Here is an 8,283-nt window from a genome sequence, read left to right on the forward strand (position 1 = left end):
GGTATGGATGAGTGGGTTTATTATAGTCTGAAGAAATAATAGCCCAGCGTTGGTTCACGTGTTCTCTAAAAAAAAAAAAAAAACCGAGAAAATGTATGTTATATTTACATGTAGAGGGATATGTTATATAAGAACTGTCATTTCAATCCCATCAACTTGGAAAAGTTCGGACAATGTCGTGACATCACACACTCATGTTGTCAAGGTTATCGACAACACTGCAAATCCCGCTTGTTGACAGTATCCTATACATACATGGATGCTTCGGAAGTTGGGACAATATTGTCTATACTGTACCTTCATGTCACGCTTCAAAGCACTCGAACTGACATTATAAGGAATGTGAATATCATGTTTCTATCAGAAAATGGTAAGGGACTGCTTGTGCTGTCAGCATGGTATGTGATGACAGTATAATAAAGAGTAATATTATCACTGGAAAATGTCTCCAATTGGATACACGTGTGTTGCGAACACACCCTTATACAGGGACATTCATCATATACCGTCAAAATAATTGATCTAGAATCAGCTAGCTAACTGAGGAGTCCTTAATGTAAAGCTGTTTCAACATCAATAGGTCAGTATGCGTTTCCTTACCTGTAGAGATGCGACACAAAATAAAAATAAAGAAAGAAAAAACAGTCAAAAGGCATCGTGATTCCTTCACGTATGTTCCTACTTGCCCACAGTGAACACGTTTATACTTTGGGAGATTTTGCCCGAGGCGGACTCAGTGCTGTGTGGGGGTCTATCCCTTTCCCTTTTGAATCTCACACGAGAAAAGTAAGTGTACTTATTATATTACAGTTACTTTCTCGCTCAGACCAGCTCCCTGCTCAGGCCAACTTATGTTCGAGTGACACATAATATCGTTCGCCAAAGTATACCAATTGAACACATTTAAGAATTACACTGACATCATAATGACCAGTGGCGTAGCCAAGGGGGGGGGGGGCGTGGGGGTGACAGCCCCCATGAAAGCTTGTTGCCCCCCAGTCGCCCCCACTGGATTTTGGGTGTCGAAAAAAATTACATGTGCGAAAAATATATCATTGGTCTGAATGGTTTCGAATCTCCATGATGACCACTCATGAACGACCCTTCGACCGCGGACCGACAGTAGGTTATAGTTGCTGAAAAACACCGGACGTGACATAGCGTATAGGCCGGGTTTTCACTTCTGGGACGTATATGGCAAGCCAAATGCTCAATAAATCGAGAAACATGGATTTTCGGTCGAAAAACCATGTTTATTGACCGATACACCATGTTTATCACTAGAAAAACCATGTTTATCGACCGAAAAACCATGTTTATCGACCGATAAACATGGTTTTTCACCGAAAACCATGATTATCGGCAGATAAACATGGTTTCTCTGAGAAACATGGTTTATCGAACCATAAACAGGGATTTTCATTAGATATTCCATGTTTTTCTTTCGCAAATCCATGTTTTTCTTTCGAAAATCCATGTTTATCGGCGATAAACCATGTTTATCGGCGATAAACCATGTTTTTCGACAGATAAACATAATTTATCGACTGATAAACCATGTTTTTCGTCGAAAATCCATGTTTATCGACGATAAACCATGTTTTTCAACAGATAAACATGGTTTATCGGCGATAAACCATGTTTATCGGCGATAAACCATGTTTTTCGACAGATAAACATAATTTATCGACTGATAAACCATGTTTTTCGTCGAAAATCCATGTTTATCGACGATAAACCATGTTTTTCAACAGATAAACATGGTTTATCGCCGATAAACATGGTTTATCGACTGATAAACCATGTTTTTCGTCGAAAATCCATGTTTATCGGCGATAAACCATGTTTATCGACCGATAAGCATAGTTTATCGGCGATAAATCATGTTTTTATATTTGGCGACTGATGAAAACATGCCGCAACTACTTCCAAAACTCTACATGTTATGTTAGTATATATATGATAAATCTTTAGTTCCGAAGCCGCATGTGGGCGACTGCCGTACGCAAACTTCGTATGGGCCCGGTCCTTTCCATAAATAGGAACAACGAAATATGGCCCCTGTTACCGATGTGAAACTGTTCATGCCTCATGGTGTGCACCGGGTTGTATCTCCTGATAAATTCTGCGTTGGCGCCTTTGCCGAATAGAGAGGAGAGAGTATCAAATTCCCAACCCTCTGTTGACAATTTCATATACAGACTTTCCAGCTTACTGCGGAATTTTTGTACTGTAATGTAAGTAAAATCTTATATAGCGCACTATACGCGCGATGCATCTGTGCGCTTTACAAACAATCTAGAAAATACAATGCCAAAACAGGTTTGACTTTGCATAGCCATTGGACTATTGTAAGCCTTTATATTATGCAGTTAGGCTATTTCCATAGAGTTATAAACGATTTGTTTCAAATATTGGGGGGGGGGGGGGAATTGGCTTGGGTGCCGGCGGGTAGCATCTTTCATCCCCAAAATTGTTCGCACGCTTCATGGTATTTTGTATATATACATATATACTGGTTGCTACCGTACAGCCCTATATTTTCCTTTTAAATCGGCAAACCAAATTTCATTACGGATGCGGTCCGTCTAGCTAATTCATTTCGAAAAGTCAAAACAACTTTTGGTGAAAGTCTGTGATGTTTTTTGGTGATATTTAGAAACAAATTGTGACACGGTTAGACAGGTGCGTAGCGAGGAATTTGCCAAGGAAGGGGCCAAGCTTGTAGGTAAACCACCTAAGCGTAGCGCCACCATAAGTTGGCGCGAAGAGTATAAGAAAATTTAGGTCGAAAATTGCTCCCACATTGCTGTCAATGGCACTTCCCAGGCCTTGTTAGTTGCATATCACGCTATAATGGAAAAGTTTCTTGAGATTACAAACTCAACCTGCAATTGGTCGTAATATGACCTCTTTTTACCAATTACTGTAGTTTGCAACGCCTGCCACATATTTTTTCTTAGTATGAAGGTCTTTGTGTGAACGCTGTATGATGAACTACACTGTAGACATGAACATAACCACACAGTGTTTACTCAAAGAGCCTAAAGCTATGCAGGATAATTGTGCAGTCTAGAACTTTAAAGGTTGATTTACGACCGTGTCAGATCGATGACGGTGTACTATTACTAAGCCTGTGCGTTGCCGGTTATTATTCCGCACTTGTCCATATGCGGACTGTGCGAGACCGTAGCTATGTTTTTGCGCGATAAACATGGTTTATCGGCGATAAACGCGGTTTATCGGCGATAAACACGGTTTATCGACGATAAACCATGTTTCTCGATAGATAAACATGGTTTATCGGCGAAAAACCTTGATATCGCTCGAAAAATCATGTTTATCGCTTGAAAAACATGGATTATCGCAGATAAACATGGATTGTCACAGATAAACCATGTTTATCTATCGAGAAACATGGTTTATCGCTGATAAACCATGTTTATCGCCGATAAACCATGTTTATCGCCGAAAAACCATGTTTATCAGTGATAATCCATGTTTCTCAAGCGATAAACATGGATTCTCGCCGATAAACCGTGTTTATCAACCGAAAATCCATGTTTATCGGTCGATAAACATGGTTTTTCGATCGAAAAACATGGTTTATCAGTCGATAAACATGGTATTTCGACCGATAATCCATGTTTTTCGATTTATTGAGCAATTGGTTTGCCATAGACGTACCCTGATGCTCTTAAAACCGCTAAAAAACAAATTTTCAAGAAAGGAGACAATACTAACGCTGAGAATCAGTCTATCACCCTAATAAAGTTTCAGACGCAATCTTTGATCATGTCAGTTTGACATATAGGTCATTCAGTATAGGTCATTCAGTATTTTACTTGGCTGAAAGCCCAGTCAATCTTTCCTTATTTTCCACGCGCAATTTGCAGATTTGTCGAAAAATGTCAATGCCGGTGTCAAACTCACAATTTTGTGGTATGACTCCCAGGACGGCAAGTCGAGAAACTCACATGCAGTCGCGGCGGATAGCTTCCTTCGCCTATAGTATGTCCGGGGACATTTTGGGGCATCGTTCCTATAGGCCTATATCTGAGGCCCTGGGGTCATTCCTTAACTGACTTGGTGCAATATAATGTGCCCATTTCGAAGTAAATGTATTCACAGATTGTTAGTTGCAATTGGTTTGAACAAATGAGAGGTATTCTATCCTGAAACATAGGGCAAAATGGGGATGGGGTCTCCAGTTCGCCGCATCATTTGTCAACTTGCACTGGGTTCTAATGTTGATGTCAATTGGAATCACTAATAACAGAAATAATCCACCAAAAATTAAGGCCGCGTGAACTTTATTGCAGATTTCCTGAGTTACGAATTTGTAATTTTCTCCCGAAATCACGGAACTAGATGGCTGCTATGCAGCCTGGTAAGTGCCATCTCCAGCGATCTGGCAGGTGTTGAAATCTGAAATTTTCTTGGTACGCTGCGCGCCAACCGATGGTGGCGCTCCGCTTAGATAGTACTTGCGGCCGGAATACTCGAATCGTTTACGTCCCCCCTACAAGGCTTGTGAAGTGTCATTTCCGACGATCTACGAGGCCTTTTTAGCTAAAAATTTCGGCACGCTGCCGCCAACTCATGGTGGCGCTCCGCTTAGATAGTAACAAGACGCCCTCTCAGGAAATGGTCAAGCCCCCCAGCGCCCCCTCCACTGAAACAATCCTGGCTACGCCACTGATAATGACCCCCCCCCCCCCGTGACTTAATCAACTTCGATATCATTGACTCAACCGACAAGCGGGACGCCATTGCAACAACTCTCTCCTGTTCAGTTAGTATCAGTTTCACCAATAATTTCTTCTAAAAGAAAGAAGCCAAAGAGGAATTGCTCAGTGACAAATAACAGTTTTTCACTTATCAAAGCCATGAGAAAGCCTATAAGGTGAGAGTTCTGCATTATTAGAGACTGAAGGATAGAACTTATCAATTAAGAAAGAAAGAAATGATTGCATTCATCAGCAGAAAGTTAATTAATTAAAGACAATTAGTAACGGGATCGCCGTCCGAAAAGATCCCAGATTTGGGGGAGCAAATATGTTTCAAGTCTTCTAAAGCCCAATCCTGATCCAGACCTTGGTAATAAAACCAACTATGTCATCGAGAGTAGCGCTAATCTTACTGTTAACACGTCGGACCAAATTGGGTCTCCTTGTTAACACCTTCATTAGCCTTTTTGACAGCCCTATACAGGTCAAAATATGCCTTCAAAAGCAAAATTCATAGTTTTATAAACTCCACGTCGCTGTATTTTTTCTCACAATTTTAACAACAGTATATAGGACTACTGCATGTTCATAAGAACGAAGTTACTGCCCCGGTCATTACTTTTAATGACTGGAATGCAGAACTTGCACAAGAAAATAATTCCTGCCAGGTCCCAATGGCGTTAATTATTGGATGCTTACACCAGGGAGTTGTTCCATAACAACTCCCTGCTTAAACATTGCTCTAAATTTCTAATAGTTTTATCAGTAACGCCATTGAACCAAATATCCTCACTGATGGTAGCATATTTTCCTTCCCATTGGAAAAGGGATAGGCCTACTGCTATTCTTCTTCCCAAACCAAATAAATCTCATTCACAATAGAAGGATTTTAGTCTCCTTAATTCCCGTTCTGGGAAAGGTCTTTGACAAGGTGGAAGGAATTGCCAGGATTGGGGCAGCTTGTATTTACGTTTACAATCTGAAAAATTATTTGCTTGTCTACTTTTCTCCTACATCATTTCCCACACTAGTATGCTTCATATTTTGATAACCTGCAGGAGCTTGTCCTGACCTGGCACGTGCAATATTTTGTAGTCATCATGTATACAAAGTTTTCAGATTGTGACTCCGTTGAACTTAAAACGACATTTCTTTTTTCACACCAACAATATGGTTTCTATATACACTGAGGTTTGCAAAATATTCAGAGTTTACTTTTATTGACCTCGAATGACTTTCAACACCCCACCTCCCCCCCCCCCCACCTCAAAAAGCCAACATTGGTTTTATAATAACCAGGTGGGTAGACATACCACTTATTCAATTCGTCCAATATGTACTTTAGCAGTTATTGTGGTTGCAAGTTAACAGGCTTAAAGTTTACAAATCATAATGGATATCAAGTCATCCTTGACCTTTATACGAGGGCAATGTGGATGTCGAATTCACCAAAGTAAATCTAAATAATAAACTGAAAGTTCATCCAAACGTTACTCTTTAGGATTATCCTGCTTTCGCGATGAGGGTTTCAAAATCCAACACAAAGGAAGCAATGCACTGGCAGTAATTTTGAAAGGCTTGGAGTAATGTGAACAGAACACTTCGTTACAAAGTAATCAACCAACCCCGACCGTTTCGAAATTTCTACTGCCTCCCTTCGTAGTCCGTTTAGTATACGATTCGATATAACCTGAAGACCAACTTGAGACAAGGTGAAAGACAAAGGGGATATAGCCTGCTACAAAATAATAAAAATGACTATAGGTATATGGCGAAGGTCTTACACAGCTATTCAAACTTTTTATAGTTGATAAAATTTGAACACGAAAACTTAATTGCAATCAATAAATAGTTGACCTTGAAATATTTGAACACATCGATATGGTCAACTTGCTGACCGTATATTTCGACTATTTGGCTCTCTCTGTGAGCTCTGCATGCTGATCATCATATAAATAGACATCTTTCATGTCTATCAGATTTCTAATCCCAATAAACAAATTTCAAACAGAATCCACACCACAGCTTATCGACTTGCACTCAGAATCCCTTCCTATAGATATTGCTACTTCGCACGTTCTTCGTGCAGGAAACACAAACTCTTTTTTTTCACCCTACTTGAAGAATTTAACACCAAATTATACAAATACAACCTCGAGAACGACCCATTGATTGAAGAACTCCTACTGAAATACAAAGTCGCAACAACACACTTCCCAAATAACCAATACATTTCTGTATTCAAAATTGTTAGAAAATCCTTTCCTAACTGGGTTTAGCCCCGACTCCAGGTATACTTATATATAAAGAAAAACAAAAAAAAACAACTCCGACAAAAGTGTCTATTCCATAAAAAAAATATATATAAAAAATCTTATTACCTCCCCCCCCCCCCCCGTAGGACCTCTCGCGAGTTCGACAAGGGGTTAAACTCCTTTTGATTTGATTTATCAGATAACTGCCATGCATTGTTGTAATTAACTTGGCTAAAAGTATTTAAATTTTACCTTGAGCTATGTTCAGTTACAAACATGTTTGAAACCCTTTTACCTTTTGAAAGAAATTCATGTTCATCTTTGTCAAGAGAAAATCTGAATATCTTTTTATGTAATTTTAGTATAGCTCGCAAGATGCAGGTCTGCAAATGCTGGACATATTTACCGTTGTTTCTTTTATATGTTAATAAAAGTCATTTGGGTCACAACCTTTAGAGTGTAAGAACTTCAAGGAAAAATAGTATATGAGATAACTCAATCAATGACACTGATAATGAAAAATGAAATTTTGTATTGTAGTTCTGCAATCATAGATATTGCACGTCAAAAATTTTATATAACCCCAAATGAGATTCAATATTTGCCCATATATATATATATATATATATATATATATATATATATATATATATATATATATATATATATATAAATATATATATATATATATATATATATATATAAATATATATATATATATATATATATATATATATATATATATATATATATATATATATATATAATATAATATAAAAGATAAACAGATAAACAAGCGAATATTTTTTAACAACGACATACTGCTATATTTCTGCTATATTATTTATATTATATGTATATATATATATATATATATATATTATTAGAGAAAATCAGAGAAATAAGATATGACTCATAATTGACAAATAAGGAGTAAGTTTTAGAAAATATATTGGAATTTTCGGTCCCCCTGGAACCTTCGTCAGCCATACTTGGCAGTCGAATGAAAAGTACAAAATGTAACACAATGAAAGTATGACACTAGATAAGTGTAAGTTGCATTGATGGAATTAAAACCAAATAAATCATGGCTATACACGAAGCGGATTAAGGAGCAAAGAACGGATTACATATGCTTGTAGAACTGATAGTTGTTAAGGGGTCCCAAGTCTTTGTTGAGGCCGGTGATGTGAGACTTACGAAAGATCCAATCGATTTCTTTACGTTTACGTTCAGTAGTTGATTTGCAGTTCGAGGCAATTAAAATACATTTTACGTGTTTTAGAGAATGACTATGA

Source organism: Apostichopus japonicus, chromosome 15 (genome assembly GCF_037975245.1).
Source record: "Apostichopus japonicus isolate 1M-3 chromosome 15, ASM3797524v1, whole genome shotgun sequence".
Taxonomy (NCBI): domain Eukaryota; kingdom Metazoa; phylum Echinodermata; class Holothuroidea; order Aspidochirotida; family Stichopodidae; genus Apostichopus; species Apostichopus japonicus.